Here is a 19744-nt window from a genome sequence, read left to right on the forward strand (position 1 = left end):
GTAGGTTCTGGATCCACTCCTGTTCTACCCTCTTTCGCTGCCCACAGGTCCAGCCTATATGTGACTGTAACCCTGATATGGTAAGGTGAGTGATGGGGTGCTCCTGGAAGTGGGTTATGAGTTCCGTTTGCAGATGTGCCCTTTTAATGTTATACAGGTGTTGTTTGAGTCTGGTTTCTATGGTGTGTTTGGTTTATTGCAAAGTGTACATGTAATGATATTAAATGGCGTTGTGTGTTCAATGAATAGGATTCTTGTACTGGTGCTGATGTGTGGCTGTGTATATTTGTAATGAACTTTATCTGTCGAAAATGGAAATTGTGAGGTTTGAGGTCTTGTGGTGGCTTACTACTGAATCTTGCTTTGGTGAGGAGGTCCTTTAAATGTTCTTCTTTCTAAATGCTGAGATGATTCTGTATGGTTTGACTGGTATGTAAGTGTGCTGAACTGTAGAGAAGTTGTGTTTGATTGATTGATGTAGGGATCTAATTCTATTTGAAAATGTGGTTACTAGGGGGATGATAATTGTCTGTTGATTGAGTATTGATGACAAGGGAGAAGAGACAGAGGAAGTGTTTCGGTTTAGTGATTGGTGCAGATCACTTTCCATAGGGGAGTCAGGATTAGGGTGAGGGAGGGAGATAGGGATTAAGTTAGGATGAGAGACCTGGTTAGGGTAATGGTACACATTAGGGTTAGGCGTGGGGTTTGGGGAAAGGTTGAGGTTAGGCGTGGGGTTAGGGGAAAGGTTAAGGTTAGGCGTGGGGTTAGGGGAAAGGTTTGGGGAGAGGTTAAGGTTAGGTGTGGGGTTAAGGGAAAGGTTAAGGTTAGGTGTGGGGTTAAGGGAAAGGTTAAGGTTAGGCGTGGGGTTAGGGGAAAGGTTAAGGTTAGACGTGAGGTTTGGAGAGAGGTTAAGATTAGGCTTGGGGTTAAGGGAAAGGTTAAGGTTAGGCGTGAGGTTTGGGGTTAAGGGAAAGGTTAAGGTTAGGCGTGAGGTTTGGGGAGAGGTTAAAATTAGGCGTGAGGTTTGGGGAGAGGTTAAGGTTAGGTGTGGGGTTAAGGGAAAGGTTAAGGTTAGACGTGAGGTTTGGAGAGAGGTTAAGATTAGGCTTGGGGTTTGGGGTTAAGGGAAGGGTTAAGGTTAGGTGTGAGGTTTGGGGAGGTGTTAAGGTTAGGAGTAGGGATGACATTAAGGTTAAGAGAGGTGGATGATTTGCTGTGGTCTGTGGATGAATGGGTTAGGGGTTAGGGGTTAGGGTTAGGGATTAGGGTGTTTGGTGGAGCAAACAAAGAGACACGGAGGAAGGCAGGAGAGAGAAGCTATGAGCAGCAGACCAAGACGCGACTGTGGGCTTTGTTGTAAACAGAATATTGTGCGGCTAGACCGACATTTCAAGTCTGTACATGCACTTAAGTCCGGTACTATGGAATGGACGAATGCTATGCAATTTAGCCGGTTTTCGACTGAGAGACAGCAGCCCGAATCAGGGCAGTATATGCAGCCTGATAACGGTGTTGAACCGCGGCCGGAGGACCCTGTGAATTGCAGTGTTTTGAAAGTGAGTTGTCCGTGGAGTAGCAGCTGGTGGACGAGGGTGAGCAGCAGCCGGCGGTGCAGCCAAACAGTCAGGTCGGTAGTGAACTGTGCTCGGAACCGAGGGAGCAAGGCTGCGTCGTGGCGACTTCCACAGAGAGCGAGAGTGATGAAGACGGCGGCGTGCCGTCCAGAATTGAGGTTTGGAGTAATGCAATTTTGACTCAATATGAACACTATATTACGGGTATACACCCTTCAGTTAAACAAATTGACAATAGTCGCACCAGTATATCCCGAGTACGGGAATTCCTACGCATTATGTCAGAGGGCAAGGCCGATGAAGGACTGTGTTCTCTGGATAACTACAGACGTGTGTCTGAGTGGTATGGTCAATGTGACGACCGTGGTTTGGCACCATCCACGTTAAAAATGTACCGAGCCGATGTTCGAGGTTTCCTGAATTATCTTATTCAGTTACGGCCAAATGGTATGCAAGCTAAGGTCGTTGGAATTCGAAAGATGTTACTCTGCTTGGCGAAGATGGACAGGGACTCGCGGCAGAGCCAGGCAGCGTCCGGGAAACCAAAGTCTTTGGGTTCCGGGGGTGGTATGTTTGCAAAGCTGAAACTTAAAGGAATTGACGGAAGGGCACCACCAGGAGTGGAGCCTGCGGCTTAATTTGACTCAACACGGGAAACCTCACCCGGCCCGGACACGGAAAGGATTGACAGATTGATAGCTCTTTCTCGATTCTGTGGGTGGTGGTGCATGGCCGTTCTTAGTTGGTGGAGCGATTTATCTGGTTAATTCCGATAACGAACGAGACATGCAAACTAGTTATGCGGCCCCGAGCGGTCGGTGTCCAACTTCTTAGAGGGACAAGTGGCGTTCAGCCACACGAGATTGAGCAATAACAGGTCTGTGATGCCCTTAGATGTCCGGGGCTGCACGCGCGCCACACTGAGCGGATCAGCGTGTGTCTACCCTTCACCGAGAGGTGTGGGTAACCCGATGAACCCCACTCGTGATTGGGATTGGGGATTGCAATTACTTCCCATGAACGAGGAATTCCCAGTAAGCATGGGTCATAAGCTCGCGTTGATTAAGTCCCTGCCCTTTGTACACACCGCCCGTCGCTACTACCGATTGGATGGTTTAGTGAGGTCCTCGGATCGGCCCCGCTGAGGTCGGTCACGGCCCTGGCGGAGCGCCGAGAAGACGATCAAACTTGACAATCTAGAGGAAGTAAAAGTCGTAACAAGGTTTCCGTAAGGTGAACCTGCGGAAGGATCATTAACCTCTTACGACTCTAGGGGCAGTATTTCATTTTTGGATAAAAAGACGTGCCCGTTTTAAGCGCAATATTTTGTCACGAAAAGATGCTCGACTATGCATGGAATTGATAGCTTTGGAAAGAAAACACTCTGACGTTTCCAGAACTGCAAAGATCTTCACTGTGAGTGCCCTAGAACAAAAGCTTCAGGCAAAACCAAGATATTTCTGCAACCAGGAAATGAACAGGATTTCTGAGGCTGCGTTTTTCATTATCTCCTTATATGGCTGTGAATGCGACAGGAGTGAGCCTACCCTTTCTATCGTTTCCCCAAGGGGTCTGGAGCATTGTGACGTATTTGCAGGCATATCATTGGAAGATTGACCATAAGAGACTACATTTGCCAAGTGTCCGCACGGTGTCCTGCGTGGAAATTGGTGCGCAAAACTCAGCTGCTGGTATTTTTCCATGGGAATCTGAGAAAAACCATGCTTCCACGAACGGCATATCAATGAAGAGATATTTGACAAAACACCTTGAGGAATGATTCAAACAACGTTTGCCATGTTTCGGTCGATATTATGGAGTTAATTCGGAAAAAAGTTTGACGTTTAGGTGACTGAATTTTCGGTTAGTTTCGGTAGCCAAATGCGTAGTAACAAAACGGAGCGATTTGTCCTACACAAAGAATCTTTCAGGAAAAACTGGACATCTGCTATGTAACTGAGAGTCTCCTCATTGAAACATCTGAAGTTCTTCAAAGGTAAATTATTTTATTTGATTCCTTTGCTGGTTTTTGTGAATATGTTGCGTGCTAAATGCTACGCTAAATACTAAGCTAGCCATCAACACTCTTACACAAATTATTGATTTTCTATGGTTCAAAAGCATATTTTGAAAATCTGAGATGACAGTGTTGTTAAGAAAAGGCTAAGCTTGAGAGCAGGCATATTTCATTTCATTTGCAATTTTTAGAAATAGTTAACGTTGCGTTATGGTAATGAGCTTGAGGCTGTAGTCACGATACCGGATCCGGGATGGCTCGGCGCAAGAGGTTAACGGTTGCCAGCCGCCGGCATGGGGCTGAGCTCCGAAAATCCAGCTCTGCTGCAGGTTGGGTAGGGGGCTCACGCCTCCCGCCTCTCCCTTCTCCCGGCGCGGGTGTCATCGGTCCTAGCCCGCTTCCCCGCATCCCCCTTTGCCTGGGATGTGCCCGACTGGCTCCATCCCCTTTCCCCATTAGCCACGGTTGCATGACTCACCTATGGGCGGGTGGAGAGGCCGGTACCGAAGGGGACTGGGGGTGTCCGGTGAACCGGGACTTCCCAAAATGGTCTAACATCTTATAAGCGGCTTGAGTATCGCGCGGCACTTAGAACCCAGTCAACTTCTCTGCGCCCCGGCGTAGGTGGGGGCTTAATGTCTGCGCGGCTTCACCGGCGCTTCGGCAACGACGCTGCGCAAGCTCCAGGAAGCCTCCCTATTCTTAAACCTTTGTCTTTGAACTATGGCCTGGCGCTCTGGCGAAGTGCGGGTGGGGGAAAGGAGGGTAACCTCCCAATCTCTGCCCAGCCACTGGCCTCTGCGTGCAATGAAAAACAAGAGTACAACTCTTAGCCGTGGATCACTCGGCTCGTGCGTCGATGAAGAATGCAGCTAGCTGCGAGAACTAATGTGAATTGCAGGACACATTGATCATTGACACTTCCAACGCACTTTGCGGCCCCAGGTTCCTCCTGGGGCTACGCCTGTCTGAGGGTCGCTTTGTCATCAATCGGAACCTCTGGGTTTCCGCAGCTAGGGCAGTCGCAGGCGGCCACCGTGCAGCCTTTGTCCCCCTAAGTTCAGACCAGGACGGCTCGGTGGGTTTGTTGAGGATGAGCCTCGGCTCTCTCTCCTTTCCCCCGTGCGCTCTTCCTTTCCCTTCTCGCTTCGGCGAGAGGCGCCCACGTTCCCCGCATGGTCTTTCCGTGCTGCCTGTGTAACGCATGTGGTTCTCGGGGTAGCGCTCGGGGTTAGGTTAGGGCTGCGGAGCTCCGACCACCAACCTAAAACGTATTGAGAAGGTGAGCCCAGGCGACCGGCCACACTCCATTCACTTTGACTACGACCTCAGATCAGACGAGACAACCTGCTGAATTTGAGCATATTACTAAGCAGAGGAAGATAAACTAACCAGGATTCCCTCAGTAGCGGCGAGCGAAGAGGGAAGAGCCAAACACCGAATCCCTGTCCGTCCGGCGGGCACGGGAAATGTGGTGTATAGAAGACCGCTTTGCCCGGTGCCGATCGGGGGCCTGAGTCCTTCTGATCGAGGCTCAGCCCGTGGATGGTGTGAGGCCGGTAACAGCCCCCGTCTTTTCGGAGTCGGGTTGCTTGGGAATGCAGCCCAAAGCAGGTGGTAAACTCCATCTAAGGCTAAATACCGGCACGAGACCGATAGACGACAAGTACCGTAAGGGAAAGTTGAAAAGAACTTTGAAGAGAGTGTTCAAGAGGGCGTGAAACTGTTGAGAGGTAAACGGGTGGGGTCCGCGCAGTCTGCCTGGAGGATTCAACTCGGCGGGTCAGGGTCGGCCGTTCCGGTGTGGTCGGATCCCCTCGTGGGCTCGGCCCCCGCCGGCCGCATTTCCTCTGTCGGTGGTAAAACCGCGACCGGCTCTGGGTCGGCTTGGAAGGTCTTGGGGTGAAGTTGGCTACCAGTTTCGGCCGTGAGCTTTACAGCGCCGCTTCCCGGGGCCGGGGACTTAGTACCCGCTGCGTCATGTCCCCTCTGCGGGGGGGCACGGGGCCCCTTGCCCCCGGAACGACTGTCAACCGGGTCGGACTGTCCTCAGTGCGTACCCAACCGCGTTACGTCGCCAGGGCAGGGAGCGGCTCACGTAAACTGGCGCCAGGGGTCAGCGGCGATGTCGGCAACCCACCCGGCCCGTCTTGAAACACGGACCAAGGAGTCTAACGCATGCGCAAGTCAGAGGGTTCTCCGAACACACCCCGTGGTGCAATGAATGTGAGGGCCGGCGTGTGTCGGCTGAGGTAGGATCCCGACCCTACGGGGTTGGGCGCACCACCGGCCCGTCTCGCCCACTTTGTCGGGGAGGTGGAGCGTGAGCGCATTCGATAGGACCCGAAAGATGGTGAACTATGCCTGTGCAGGGCGATGCCAGAGGAAACTCTGGTGGAGGTCCGTAGCGGTCCTGACGTGCAAATCGGTCGTCCGACCTGGGTATAGGGGCGAAAGACTAATCGAACCATCTAGTAGATGGTTCCCTCCGAAATTTCCCTCAGGATAGCTGGCGCTCGAAGTCTCGCAGTTTTATCTGGTAAAGCAAATGATTAGAGGTCTTGGGGCCGAAACGATCTCAACCTATTCTCAAACTTTAAAATGGGTAAGAAGCCCGGCTCACTGGCTTGGACCTGGGCGTGGAATGCGAGCCGCCTAGTGGGCCACTTTTGGTAAGCAGAACTGGCGCTGCGGGATGAACCGAACGCCGGGTTAAGGCGCCTGATGCCGACGCTAATCAGACCCCAGAAAAGGTGTTGGTCGATATAGACAGCAGGACTGTGGCCATGGAGGTCGGAATCCGCTAAGGACTGTGTAACAACTCACCTGCCCGCCGCGAGGCGTCCAGTGCGGTGATGCGACCGATCCCGGAGAAGCTGGCGGGATTCCCGGGGAGAGTTCTCTTTTCTTTGTGAAGGGCAGGGTGCCCTGGAATGGGTTCGCCCCGAGAGAGGGGCCCAAGCCCTGGAAACCGTCGCGGTTCCGACGGCGTCCGGTGAGCTCTCGCTGGCCCTTGAAAATCCGGGGGAGATGGTGTAAATCTCGCACCGGGCCGTACCCATATCCGCAGCAGGTCTCCAAGGTGAACAGCTTCTGGCATGTTAGAACAATGTAGGTAAGGGAGCACCCCCCTGAAATGGACAAAAATGAATGGGAAGTCATTGGCACTGGACAAACCATATACACGGTGTCCAATACCACTCAATTCGCCGTTGTTTCGTTCAAAGTTGATTGCAAATGCCATATGGCAAATGCCAGGTGTAACACTTTAAAAATTCAACAGGTGGCGAGTGCGCTCCACCGTGGTTTTTCATATTGCAAATGTAACACAAGTCAACATCCAAAAGTTAAATTTTGAAAAAGTGAAAAAAAATAAAAAATGTATCACCCCCTTAAAGTGCTTTCTGGACCATTTTTCAAAATTCTTTTGATTTTTTTGTCAATTACACACGTGTAAGAACTGTATGAATATACTTTTGCCCAATTATTATCATTTTTATTTTTTATTTTACTTGTGTATAAGGCATATGTTTTGTCCATTTGCAATATGATTTCATAGGAAGTCAAAAATAACTTTTTTTGAGGCCAAAAGCCATAAGAAATGTCCAAATGCAATATGAAAGATTTGAAAATGCCAAATCAGGATGTTATGTCCATTTTCCATTTGCCATCACGAATTTCACATGCTCAAAAATCCTGCAGAAATGCAAAATTGACTGGCCTGATGAACACAGGATGGCCGGGCAGTGATAGTTGTTCCTTTCCATCGCTCGTTGTGTTGATTTCATCATGTCCATTTGGTGATGTTTTTTACACTGTTGAATCATATTGCAAGTGCACGTGCATTTGCAATATGTTTCAATGGGCATTTACCATCACGAATTTGGCATGCTCAAAAATGATTCTGGTTCCTCTCCATCGCTCGTTAGCGTTGATTTCAGAATGTCACTTTGGTGATGGTACCTCACTGTTTAAACATATTGCAAATGGACAATAGTCACCAGCAAGTTACCGTCCATCAGTCAATTAGATATTATTCTGACACCAAACTAATACAAACCGACACCAACCCCACTTTTTCCAACTCGTTTAGTAGCCAACTATCACATACTTCAGAGCTGGCCCAAAATTCACAACGCCTTCTGTTCAAACCATAATAAAAACGTAAAACACGTAGTTATGTTCTAGCTGCGGGTCCAGTTCTGATGGTATGTGTAGGCCTCGCTGAGGCGACCCCGAATCCCAAGTTTCGTCTCGATAGGTAATTTGGTGCCCAAGCAAGACCCTAATTGGTGCTGAAAATCCATTTTTTTCCATGCCTTGCTACAGGGTCTTTGAATGAGCTAATAGGACAGAAACGTTGGGGTCCGTCTACATGGGTCGAGGCAGTCGCAATGCACCTAGTTTTGTACAGATGGACATCGTAACACGCTGTTGTTTTGACAAGCAGCAATAAATCAGATATCGATTAGGGGGGAAATTAGGTTGTACGTGCTGTTGAAACTAACACAACTAAAAAAAACATGGAAATGGGAGATATATTTTACCTCAATGGTTAGAGGACAACCTGCAGAAGAGTCGGCTACATTTGGGAGTGATGCATTTAAATTTAGGGGTCGCTGAACAAGGGAATGCAACACTTATTTGTCATCACTCATCAATATCATGCTAAAATCATTTGTGCGAGAGGAGGGAGATGAGGTGGCACATCCTGTTAAAACTAACAGCTCAAAAAAACACACGGAATCTGGGAGTAATGCGTACATCCCTGGTTAGAGGACAATTTGTAGAAAACAGCTAGCTACATTTTGATTCAAGTGGGTCGCCAACGTGATAAGTGTAATACAATTCTTTTTTGGTTAGTCAATTTTTGTTAAATCACATAAATAGTACACTTCCATTTCAGAGCCCGGATTTTTCCCCTGAGGCTAATATCCATATCATGCTGAAATCAATTGATAAGGGGGTAAAAGTTTAGGCTTCTACATTGTGACACTATTAAAATACTCCTAATACAATGCTGTGACATTAACTCATTGAAATCATGAAAAAACTCCATGTATATACTTTCTAATATTTGATCAGAGATCATTTATCAGATTATCTCTGGTCACAGCTCTGAGATTTCTCTCCTGTGTGTGTTCTCTGGTGTACTGTCAGGTGGCCAGATTGACCAAAACTTTTCCCACATTGACCATAGATAGCGATAAGATTTCTCTCCTGTGTGTGTTCTCGTGTGTAATGTCAGATTGCTAGATGCAGCACAACTCGTCCCACATTGATCACAGCTATAAGATTTCTCTCCTTTCTCTCCTGTGTGTGACAGTAGGGTGCATTTCTGAGTAAAACTCTTCCCACATTGATCACATATATAATGTTTCTCTCCTGTGTGTGTTCTCTGGTGTGCTATCAGGCTGGATGAATAAGTGAAACTTTTCCCACATTCATCACAGCTATACGGTTGTGTTCTCCAGTGTGTATTCTCTGGTGTGATTTCAGGCTGCATACCTGAGTAAAACTCTTCCCACATTGAGTACAGCAATAAGGGTTCTCTCCTGTGTGTGTTCTCTGATGAATTTTAATGACTGCTGAGGAGGTGAATCTCTTCCCACAGTCAGAGGAGCAGTGAGTTCTCTTCCCTGTGGATCTCTGCAGATGTTTCTTGAGGTGTTCTAATGTGGAGTGACTCTTCTCTGCCTTGTCAGCATCATGAGGTTGTTGAAGAACCCCAGATGACCCACGTTATTCCCGTCTCTGTCCTGCGTGAACAACAAAGTCAGACAGATGGTTAAAGGCCCACAACAGCGGAAATCCACTGTAAAGGTGATGCCAACAGCGGAGCCATGATGTTGTACAACAATTGTCGTCTGTAATGAATGTAATGAATATTTGACAATTGTCTTAAAATGAGCAAGAACAGTCATATTTTGTGTTGTTTTCACATTAGTAGTAACATCCAAGATTGTAGACTAGACAAAAGTTATTCATGCTGTTGAAACTCAGAGCAGTTTGCCAGATTACTTTTGGTCTCTAATATAGGCCCCTTTCTGTGTTTAGTCAAATTGCGGCACGAGGGCAATGCACATGCAATTTGGTTTTAGTTTTTCACAATGTAGTCTGAATGTGAATGGAGGAAAACTCAGGGGAGTAACCTCCATTTCCAGGTTGCTTATGAGTGCATTTCACACTACTTTGGATTGTAATTGTAAGGCTCGTTTGAATGTCCTGCTTAATATAACATTGTGTCAGCATCGCAAATCAACTACTTTGTACTTAAAAAAACACTCCAACCAGTAAAATGCTCTTTGTTTAGCTTTTCCATCAGCCTGACAATGAGGGTTTGTACAGTGGTTGCCAAATTGGCCTATAACTTCACCTAACAATAACATAGACCTACTGTAGGACCCATAACTTCACCTAACAAAAAATATAAAAATAGCTCTGTGTGTTGTACAATAGCCTATCCATCATGGAACAGTTCACTACACATTATGAGGTAAGTATCTGTATTTATATACTTTACTGTATTTATATATAATTTTACAACAGGAAAAGTTTTTTTTTAATCACTGGAGGACATCATGAGCAATTTATACATTTTGTTTCACCTTTATTTAACCAGGTAGTGTCATGTTCTGACCTTAGTTCTGTTGCTATGTCTTTGTTTTAGTATGGTCAGGGTGTGAGTTGGGTGGGTTGTCTATGTTAGTTTTTCTATGATTTGCTATTTCTATGTTTGGCCTGGTATGGTTCTCAATCAGAGGCAGCTGTCTATCGTTGTCCCTGATTGAGAACCATATTTAGGTAGCCGGTTTTCTATTGTGTTTCGTGGGTGATTATTTTCTGTTTAGTGTGTGTTGCACCTGACGGAGCTATTTAGTTGGTTCTCTTTTGTTACTTTGTATTTAGTGTTCAGCTTATTAAAAGGACGAAAACTTACCACGCTGCGCATTGGTCCTCCTCTTCTTCCATCACAGACAAGCATTACAGGTAGGCCAGTTGAGAACAAGTTCGCAGTTGTAAATGAGACCTGGCCAAGATAAAGCAAAGCAGTGCGACAGAAACAACAGTTACACATGGGATAAACAAATGTACAGTCAATAACACAATATAAATATCTATATACAGTGTGTGCAAATGGAGAATGGAGGTAAGGCAATAAATAGGCCATAGTAGCGAAGTAATTTCAATTTAACAAATGAACACTGGAGTGATAGATGTGCAGATGATGTGCAAATAGAAATACTGGTGTGCAAAAGGGCAAAAAAGTAAATAAAAACATGGGGATGAGGTAGGCAGTTGGATGGGCTATTTACAGATGGGCTATGTACAGCTGCAGCGATCGGTAAGCTGCTCAGATAGTTGATGCTTAAAGTTAGTGAGGAAGATATAAGTCTCATACTTAAGCGATTCGTTCCAGTCATTGGCAGCAGAGAACTGTAAGGAAAGGCAGCCAAAGTCGGTGTTGGCTTTGGGGATGACCAGTGAGATATACCTGCTGGAGCACGTGTTATGGGTGGATGTTGCTATGGTGACCAGTGAGCTGAGTTTAGGCGGCCTAGCAAAGACTTATAGATGACCTGGAGCCAGTGGATTTGGCGACGAATATGTAGCAAGGGCCAGCCAACGAGAGCATATAGGCTGCAGTGGTGGGTGGTATATGGGTCTTTGGTGACAAAACGGAAGGCACTGTCATAGACTGTATCCAGTTTGCTGAGTAGAGTGTTGGAGGCCATGTTGAAAATGACATTGCCGAAGTCAAGGATCGGTAGGATAGTCAGTTTTGCAAGGGTATGCTTGGCAGTGTGAGTGAAGGAGGCTTTCCTGCGAAATAGGAAGCCGATTCTAGATTTAATTTTGGATTGGAGATGCTTAATGTGAGTCTGGAAGGAGAGTTTACAGTCTAGCAAGAAACCTAGGTATTTATAGTTGTCCACATATTCTAAGTCAGAACCGTCCAAGGTAGTGATGCTGCACGGGCTGGTGCGGGCAGCGATAGGTTGAAGAGCACACATTTAGTTTTATTAGCGTTTAAGAGCAGTTGGAGGTCACGGAAGGAGTGTTGTATGGCATTGAAGCTCGTTTGGAGGTTTGTTAATTTGACGCTACCCCATCCCTTAAGCGGGATAATTGTCAACAGCAACCGCTGAATAGCATAGCGCCTCGGTCAAATAATATTACTAAAAATATTCATATTCATGAAATCACAAGTACAATATTGCAAAACACAGCTTAGCCACTTGTTAATCCATCTGTCGTCTCAGATTTTGAAATTATGCTTTACAGCGAAAGCAATCCAAGCGTTTGTGTAAGTTTATAGATCGCATGACAAAACATTAAGTACACTTAGATTCAGGTAGCTTGGTCACAAATCAGAAAAGCAATCAAATGAATCGTTTATCTTTGATCATCGGATTTTTTTCAGTCATGAGACTCCCAGTTACACAACAAATGTTCCCTTAAGATTATTTTTATATCCAAAACACCTCACTTTGTTTGGCGCATTATGTTCAGAAATCCACAGGAAAGAGCGGTCACGACAACGCAGACAAATTCCAAATAATACCTGTAATGTCCACAGAAACATTTCAAACGTTTTTTTATAATCAATCCTCAGGTAGTTTTCAAAATATATAATCGATAATATATCAACCGCAAATGTCTTTCACAGTAGGAGAGGGAAAAACAATAGCTGTCCAAATTCTTTTGCGCGAGCAAAACTCATGTGACCACTTGACGCGATGTTATCGTTCTGGCTCATTTTTCAAAATAAAAGCCTGAAACTATGTCTGAAGACTGTTGACACCTCGAGGAAGCGATAGGAAAAGGAATCTGGTTGATATCCCTTTAAATGGAGCAATGGGAGGCGATGGAACATGGAGTTTTCAAAATAGAAGCCGCTTCCTGGTTTGATTTTTCTCAGGGTTTCGCCTTTAATATCAGTTCTGTTATACTCACAGACAATATTTTGACAGTTTTGGAAACTTTAGAGTTTTCTATCCTAATCTGTCAATTATATGCATATTATAGCATCTGGTCCTGAGAAATAGGCCGTTTACTTCGGGAACGTTATTTTTCCAAACATAAAAATAGTGCCCCCTAGCTTCAAGAGGTTAACACAATGTCCAAAGAAGGGCCAGATGTATACAGAATTGTGTCATCTGCGTAGAGGTGGATCAAGGAATCACATCGTTGGTGTATACAGAGAAAAGAGTCGGTCCGAGAATTGAACCCTGTGGTACCCCCATAGAGACTGCCAGAGGTCCAGACGACAGAACCTCCGATTTGACACACTGAATTCTGTCTGAGAAGTAGTTGGTGAACCAGGCGAGGCAGTCATTCGAGAAACCAAGGCTAATGAGTCTGCCGATAAGAATACGGTGATTGACAGAGTCAAAAGCCTTGGCAAGGTTGATGAAGACGGCTGCACAGTACTGTCTTTTATCGATGGCGGTTATGATATCGTTTAGTACCTTGAGCGTGGCTGAGGTGCACCCGTGACCAGCTCGGAAATTGGATTACACAGCAGAGAAGGTGCGATGGGATACAAAATGGTCAGTGATCTGTTTGTTAACTTGGCTTTCGAAGACTTTAGAAAGGCAGGGCAGGATGGATATAGGTCTGTAATAGTTTGGGTCTAAAGTGTCACCCCCTTTGACGAGGAGGATGACCGCGGAAGCGTTCCAATCTTTAGGAATCTCGGACGATACTAAACAGAGGTTGAGCAGACTAGTAATAGGGGTTGCCACAGTGGAGGCGGATAATTTTAGAACGAGAGGATCCAGATTGTCTAGCCCAGCTGATTTGTACTAGACCAGGTTTTGCAACTCTTTCAGAACATCAGCTATCTGGATTTGGGTGAAGGAGAACCTGTGGAGAATTGGGCGAGTGGCTGCGGGGGGGCGGAGCTGTTGGCTAGGGTTGGAGAAGCCAGGAGGAAGGCAAGGCCAGCCGTTGAGAAATGCTTATTGAAATTTTAGATTATCATGGATTTATCAGTGGTGACCGTGTTACCTAGTGTCAGTGCAGTAGGCAGCTGGGAGGAGGTCCTCTTGTTCTCCATGGACTCCATGGTTCTCCAAAACTTTTTGGAGTTAAAGCTACAGGATACGAATTTCTGCTTGAAAAGGCTAGCTTTTGCTTTCCTGACTGACTGTGTGTATTGGTTCCTGACTTCCCTGAACAGTTGCATATCGCGGGGACTATTCGATGCTATTGCAGTCCGCCACAGAATGTTTTTGTGCTGGTCAAGGGCAGTCAGGTCTGGAGTGAACCAAGGGCTACATCTGTTCTTAGTTCTGCATTTTTTGAACGGGGCATGCTTATCGAAGATGGTAAGGAAATTACTTTTAAAGAATGACCAGGCATCCTTGACTGACGGGATGAGGTCAATATCCTTCCAGGATACCCGGGCCAGGTCAATTAGAAAGGCCTGCTCGCAGAAGTGTTTTAGAGAGCGTTTGACAGTGATGAGGGGTGGTCGTTTGACCGCAGACCCATAGCGTATACAGGCAATGAGGCAGTGATCGCTGAGATCCTGATTGAAAACAGCGGAGGTGTATTTGGAGGGCAAGTTGGTCAGGATAATGTCTGAGGGTGCCCATGTTTACAGATTTAGGGTTGTACATGGTGGGTTCCTTGATGATTTGTGTGAGATTGAGGGCATCCAGCTTAGATTGTAGGACTGCCGGGGTGTTAAGCATATCCAAGTTTAGGTCACCTAACAGAACGAACTCTGAAGCTAGATGGGGAGCGATCAATTCACAAATTGTGTCCAGGGCACAGCTGGGAGCGAAGGGGGGTCGATAGCAGGCGGCAACAGTGAGAGACTTATTTCTGGAGGTTAATTTTTCAAATTAGAAGTTCAAACTGTTTGGGTACAGACCTGGAAAGTATGACATAACTTTGCAGGCTCTCTCTGCAGTAGATTGCAACTCCTCCCCCTCTATCTTGACAGAAAATGTTGTAGTTGGGTATGGAAATCTCAGAATTGTTGGTGGCCTTCCTAAGCCAGGATTCAGACACGGCAAGGACATCAGGGTTGGCGGAGTGTGCTAATGCAGTGAGTAAAACAAACTTAGAGAGGAGGCTTCTGATATTGACATGCATGAAACCAAGGCTTTTTCGATCACAGTATTCAATAAATGAGAGCGCCTGGGGACACGCAGGGCTTGGGGGTACGGTAGGATGAGGGTACGGCTAAACGCTATCAAAAATGGTTGCCTAGAGCGTTGGGGACAAAGAATAAAAGGAGCAGATTTCTGGGCGTGGTAGAATTGATTCAGGGCATAATGTGCAGACAGGGGTATGGTGGGGTGCGGGTACAGAGGAGGTAAGCCCAGGCACTGAGTGATGATAAGAGCTTGTATCTCTGGATAAGCTGGTTATAATGGGTGAGGTCACCGCATGTGTGGGAGGTGGGACAAAGGAGGTATCAGAGGTATGAGTGGAACTAGAAGCTCCATTGTAAACTAAAACAATAACTAACCTAAACAACAGTATACAAGGCATATTGACATATAAGAAAGACATACAGCGAGGCATAAAGTAATCACAGGTGTTGATTTGGAGAGCTAACTAAGACAATGGGTGAGACAACGGCTAACCAGCTAAAACAACAACAGGTAAAATGGCGATGAATGGGCAGAGAGGGTCAGTTAACTACACACAGGGCCTGATTTCGCGGCTGGGGCCGACAGATAAAACATGAAATAATAAATAAACAGAATGGAGTACAGTGATTAATGTACAGTCCAGCAGGCATCAGCTATGTAGCCAAGTGATCATAGGGTCCAGGGGGCAGCAATAGATGGAACAGGGAATCCGCGGAGTAGTCGCTACTACGCTAGCACGTTTAAAGTTAGTAGCTCGGGGCTAGTAGAAGCGTCTGCTCCAACGGAGGCCGGTTGAAGGCACAGGGGATGGAGTATTCGTGGGCAGACCAGTTGTGGTGGTGCGGCAGGGTGCCGTGTTGACTAAGGATCCAAGACAGATGGCGAAAGAGGTATTGTAGTTGTAATAATTTAGTTTTCTAGCTGGGAGATGCGCATGGCTAACTGGTGCTAGCGTCGAGGCAGGGGCGTTAGCCACTATAGCCACTCGGTAGCAGCGGTGATCCGGTGCCAAGGTCCAGAGCTTACGGGAAGGATCCGGTGGAGTAGTGTGTTCTAGAAGTATTTGGGTGGAGTCCGGGTGAACAACTGAGTAGGCCGGGAGGTGGGCCTCAGGGATAGCGTTGGTACTGGGTAACTCGTGGGTGCTAGCTAGCTGTGAAGATCAGGAGTAATGGTCCAGGGATTTCGGCAGGAATCCGGCGTTGTAGTGGAGAGACAGTCCGTTACTGGTAGGCTGGCGAGTATTATCCAGGCTAAAAAAATATAAAAATATATTTTTAAAAAGGGCTGGTATCTGTGCAGAAGGTAAAGGCCGCTAGCAGTGGCTAAGAATGACCAAATAGCTTGTAGCTAATTAGCTTCTGTTGGCTAGGTGGTTCTTGCTATAAGGTCTACAAATTTAAAATAATAGCGGTTCCGTATCACATTGGGTGAGGCAGGTTACCGGAAGGTATAGTTGAGTTAAAATGTAGAAGAGATTGAAAATAAAATTGAAATATATACAAAAAAGACGAAAAAATACAAAAGTACACGAGAGAAGAACAAAACACGTCTGCACTGCTACGCTATCTTGGATTGAGATTTAACCCAACCCCTCTGAATCAGAGGTGCGGACAGCTGCCTTAATCAACATCCACATCTTCGGTGTCCGGATTTTCTTCTGTGTGTATTCTCTCATGCCTTTTCAGGGTAGCTAACACGGAAAAACTCTTTCCACACTGGGAACATTGGAAAGGCTTTTCTCCTGTGTGTATCCACTAATGCTCCTTCAGGCTCCTTGACTGAATAAAACTCATTCCACAGTGCGAACAGTGATGAGGCTTTTCTCCTGTGTGTATTCTCTCATGCATTTTCATGTTAGCACAGTAAAACACTTTCTACACTGGGAACATTGGAAAGGCTTTTCTCCTGTGTGTGTCCTCTCGTGAGCTTTTAGTTCCCCTGATCGGGAAAATCTATTTTCACATAAGAAGCAGTGGTAAGGCTTTAATCCTGTGTGTGTACTCATGAGCTTTTAGGTCCCCTACTCGTGAAAACCTATTTTTACACTGGGAGCAGTGGTAAGGCTTTTCTCCTGTGTGTATTCTCTCAAGCTCTTGTAGGTGCCCTCCCTGAATAAAACTATTTCCACAATGAGAACACTGGAATGGCTTTTCTCCTGTGTGTGTCCTCTCATGAGCTTTTAAGTCCCCTGATCCGGAAAATCTCTTTTCACAGTGGGAACAGTGGTGTTGTCTCGCTGGTTTGGGTGTCTCTGGGTCTGGTTCCCTTGAAGGACTCTTCCTGCTGTCATAGCGAGAGTCTGGCCTCTCTCCTGCCAAAGACAGAGTATCTAGTTAAACTGAGACCTGAATGAAACCTCCACATGATAAAACGGTTATTTATTTGTTTGACCATTTTCTACATTGTAGAATAATAGTGAAGACATCAAAACTATGCAATAACACATATGGAATCATGTAGTAACCAAAAAAAGTGGTAAACAATTCAAAATATATTTTAGATTTTTGAAAGTAGCCACCCTTTGCCTTGTCAGCTTGGCATTCTCTCAACCAGCGTCACCTGGAATGCTTTTCCAACAGTCTTGAAGGAGTTCCCATATATGCGGTGCACTTGTTGGCTGCTTTTCCTTCACTCTGTGGTCCAACTCATCCCAAACCATCTCAATTGGGTTGAGGTCGGGTGATTGCGAAGGTCAGGTCATCTGGTGCAGCACTCCATCACTCTCCTTTTTGGTCAAATAGCCCTTACACAGCCTGTAGGTGTGTTGGGTCATTGTCCTGTTGAAAAACAAATGATTGTCCCACTAAGCGCAAACCAGATGGGATGGTGTATCGCTTCATAATGCTGTGGTAGCCAGACAGGTGTGTGCCTTTCCAAATCATGTCCAATCAATTGAATTTACCACAGGTGGACTCCAATCAAGTTGTAGAAACATCTCAACAATGACCAATGGAAACAGGATGCACCGGAGGTCAATTTCACGTCTTATAGCAAAGGGTCTGAATACTTATGCAAATAAGGTATTTCTGTTTTTTATTTCTAATAAATGTGACATTTTTTTCTCCAAACCTATTTTCTCTGTCATTATGGGGTATTGTGTGTAGATGAGGATTTTTATTTATTTAATCCATTGTAGAACAAGGCTGTAACATAACAAAATGTGGAAAGACTTAAGTGACATAAATGACTTAAATGTAAGTGACAAAAAAAGGGGGTTAAAGATGTGTAAAAAATATATAGATATATTTTTATATATATCTCAGATATCAGACAGACACTTCAGAACTAACTTCCTTTAGATGTTTTGGGGGACTGTTGTTCCATGTTGTGAATGTTATCCAATGTGTTACTATGGTTTTTGTTCCATGTTCTGAATGTTATCCAATGTGTTACTATGGTTTCTGTTCCATGTTGTGAATGTTATCCAATGTGTTACTATGGTTACAGTTGTTCCATGTTGTGAATGTTATCCAATGTGTTACTATGGGTTACTGTTCCATGTTGTGAATATATAATAAATATAAATGTTATCCAATATGTTACTATGGTTACTGTTGTTCCATGTTGTGAATGTTATCCAATGTGTTACTATGGTTACTGTTCCATGTTCTGAATGTTATCCAATGTGTTACTATGGTTACTGTTGTTCCATGTTGTGAATGTTATCCAATGTGTTACTATGGGTTACAGCAGTATGGACTAATATTTTTTGTTGATACTTCCATGGGTCTTACAGTTCAAAATTAAATAGCGAAATGATCCTTGGTATAACCTTCTTAAAACAGTACTGTACTGGGGAAGCCCTTCATGTTGTTTAAACCTTAAAATAATTCCATATAGCTTAGAAGAACCTCCCCCTCAGACAGTTTTAACCCATTAGTCTAAGCCCTATCTGAGACTTACATTACTTTGAGACTAGCTATCCTGGGATCTTACATTACTCTCAGACTAGTTATCCTGGGGAATAGTTTCAATAAATTTGCAAAATATCTAAACCTGTTTTTGCTTTGGCGTTATGGGGTATTGTGATACATTTTAGAATAAAGGGATGCACCGATATTACATTTTTGGACAATACAATACTCCAATATTTTCCTTGACCTAAAAAACAATACCGATAACTAATATTAAACATTTTAGAGGCCTTTTAAGCATTCTAGTACAGCATTCTAATAGTTGACGCAGCGGTCTAAGCCACTACATCTCAGTGCAGGCGTCACTACAGTCCCTGGTTTGAATCCAGGCTGTATCACATCCGGCCGGGATTGGGAGTCCCACTGTAGTTATTGGTGTAGAGTGGAAGACAAAGGAGAGGGATCTCACATGTGGATAGGAAGATACAAATGATCATTATTACTGGAAAATATTCATTTAAAATCCAGGAATTTTACAACTTTAGCTCTCGAGGTCATGCCAGTAGGTTACAGTAGGTTGTATCCAAGTGGAAACAATTATCAACCCGATGTGGAAAGTGTCGAATTTGGTCAAACAACAAAATGAATGGCTTATTTGCTACGTGAGGTTTACTTGATCCAACAGAAGTTTCGTAATGATTAAGTTATGTGGACACGTGACATACAGACAACTTTGATAACACTATAGGAGTTGTCTCCAGATTGCTATGCATATTCATGCTAGTAGTTTGGCATATCTCTCCATTGAATACAGGCGGTTGACGACAACAACCCTCATAGAATATAAACAATAGATTACAACAATAATATGTATCCACCAATCCAAAGAAAGGATAGGCGGGAGAAAGACAACCCACAGTGCCGCTTTGTGGCCAACAATTCCCCTTGTTAGGGCAGAGAGACATCTTGTCAGTATATCCATAATCTTTGGTGTAGTCAACCCAACTCTCACATGGCACTATTGGGGGGCACTGTGTGTAGTAAAAGATCACTACATGAAAATCACAACATGCCATGCCCCCCAGTCTACGGTCAGCAGATAGACCCTTCTCAAATATATATGTTAAGTCACTTTTTGGAAACGGAAGGGAGAAAACAAGGGGTAGCTTGCTCTCTACG

The 19744-nt window shown here is 45.2% G+C and overlaps 1 non-coding gene across 1 annotated transcript; it reads left to right on the plus strand.

Annotated features, from left to right (window-relative positions):
• Positions 1-4418: 4418 nt before the first annotated feature.
• On the plus strand, positions 4419-4572 carry LOC118387227 (5.8S ribosomal RNA). Its single transcript, XR_004826377.1, has one exon. It is a non-coding gene; the product is annotated as a 5.8S ribosomal RNA (ribosomal RNA).
• Positions 4573-19744: the final 15172 nt, after the last annotated feature.

The sequence above is a fragment of the Oncorhynchus keta genome, chromosome 8 (genome assembly GCF_023373465.1).
Source record: "Oncorhynchus keta strain PuntledgeMale-10-30-2019 chromosome 8, Oket_V2, whole genome shotgun sequence".
Lineage (NCBI taxonomy): Eukaryota > Metazoa > Chordata > Actinopteri > Salmoniformes > Salmonidae > Oncorhynchus > Oncorhynchus keta.